A 1,966-nucleotide genomic window follows, 5' to 3' on the forward strand; every position below is an offset into this window, starting at 1 on the left:
TCAAATCGATCGTTATTACACCAGTTGCGCCGATGCATCCGTGTACGTGTACGTGTGTACGTGTTGGAGGCACGCACAACGCGATTTATGCGTGCGAGGGAGATCGATCGATCGATAACCGATGGCGGAGAACGAAGAACAGAGGGGGTGGAGAAGGAGGACGTCGTTACGGAAAAGTCGTGGAGCGACAGGGGAGGAGGGATGGTGGAGGAGGAATGGTGTCGAAAATCAGAAGGAAACGTTTCCTCTCTCTTCCTCTCTCTATCTACCCCGTATCTATCCCGTTTCGACGAAGAGGGACAGAGATGGAAGTTGGGAGGAGAAACCACCAGGTTGACCTTGGTTGAACCACGATCGATCATTTATGGACTTGTATCGAATAGGCACGTGTCCGATCAGAAGGGACTGGATAAGGGAGAGAGATCCGAGGCTTCGTTAAATGGCACGTTGCTCGGTGGCGAGATTTAATCGTCGGTCGCGTGCAACAAGTTTCGTTGCACGGTTGAACGAGGGAGCGCGCGACCTCGCGCCACGTGACGTAAGTGAATGTTCATAGGGTGGAGATTCGCAATGAGACAGCCGTGGATAATGAGAATGAAATGCTTTGGATCGAAGGATTGATATCGAGGGGTTTTTAGAAAAAAAAAAAAAAAGGAAGAAAGAAAGAAAGAAAGAAAGAAGAAAAGAAAGAAAGAAGGAAAGGAAGGGGCGAGTCTCGCGAGATATGTCTCGATTAATAAATTTATCAGGCTTCTTATCCTTGGAGTGCTATTTACACGAAACCTTGGAGGAGAACTTTATGATGCTTGGAAATTCTTCTGTTCGAGAAATGTTTGAGCAAAAAACTGGAGGCTGTTCGGCTTTTATTAATCGTTGGATTCGAGCAACTTGTATATTGCTTCTCTTATGTTTCTAATACGGGTCAGGTTGTGCGAGACGATTCGGGCCATGAAAGTTGGATTCTACACGCAAAAATGAGACGAGAAAAGGGAGAATAACGTTTTCTACGTTTTTTGAAATCTCGATTTCGAGAAAATGAAATCAAATTAGGAATCAAACGCAAGAAATTTTAGCCAATTTTAGATTAAACAAATAATCGATAGCCGGAAATGTAGTAAAAATACTCTTTAAATAGCTATTTTTTGAAAAAATTCAGCTTCCTTTTGAAAGGAATCTGATTTAAATTCTAAAATTTTAAAATTCAGTTTTGCATTTCTCCTGTCTTGAAACACTTCGCGCAGAGCTTAATTTTAACCATAAAAATAATTAGTTAACGCTTTAAAGAGGGTAGTATCGAGCAAAAGTTCTCGAGAGCGTAAATAAAACGCAACAACAATTTGAGGGTTGGTTCATGCACCCGTAGCTATCTATATATCCACGCACGCTTTCAAGGACGTGCACGTGCTGCAAACTCGTGTAAATCCGATAATCCTGTTCGTAAAAATTCACAAAAGTTATACCTGTTTACCTGTTTTACAAAATTATTCATACAGTTACATAAAGTTTGTCCTTCCACCTTCCACAAACACGCATTCCATCCACGCAACCCTGCACCCATACACTTCGTACGCGCTCCATATTTCTTCTTTTTGCAACTACGTTCCATAAAAACGCAACAATCAATCGTATGCACAAAAATCTGAAACGAACATCGAGGCGAGGAAGCAAATCTGCGATCCTCCCGATCTGCTGGGACATGGGTAGCGAGAGCGGGAGAAAGAGGGAGAAAGAGGAGGACGAAGCGCGCGGAAAAGAGGAAGAAGGATGCATTATCGGGCACGAGTAGCTCGGCTTCAGCCGAGACCTTCACCGAGACCCAGTTGCTCGACATTGCCCCTGTATCACTGCCGCACCCCGCCCTTCCGCGGGATCGCAAGCGGATGGAAGCGGCAAAAACGGTCCAACCAACCCCCTACACACCGTGGCAATTGAACGTGTCGAGGCACGGCAGCCTAGACCGGCAGCC

This window comes from Apis dorsata, unplaced genomic scaffold (genome assembly GCF_000469605.1).
Source record: "Apis dorsata unplaced genomic scaffold, Apis dorsata 1.3 scaffold_133, whole genome shotgun sequence".
NCBI lineage: Eukaryota > Metazoa > Arthropoda > Insecta > Hymenoptera > Apidae > Apis > Apis dorsata.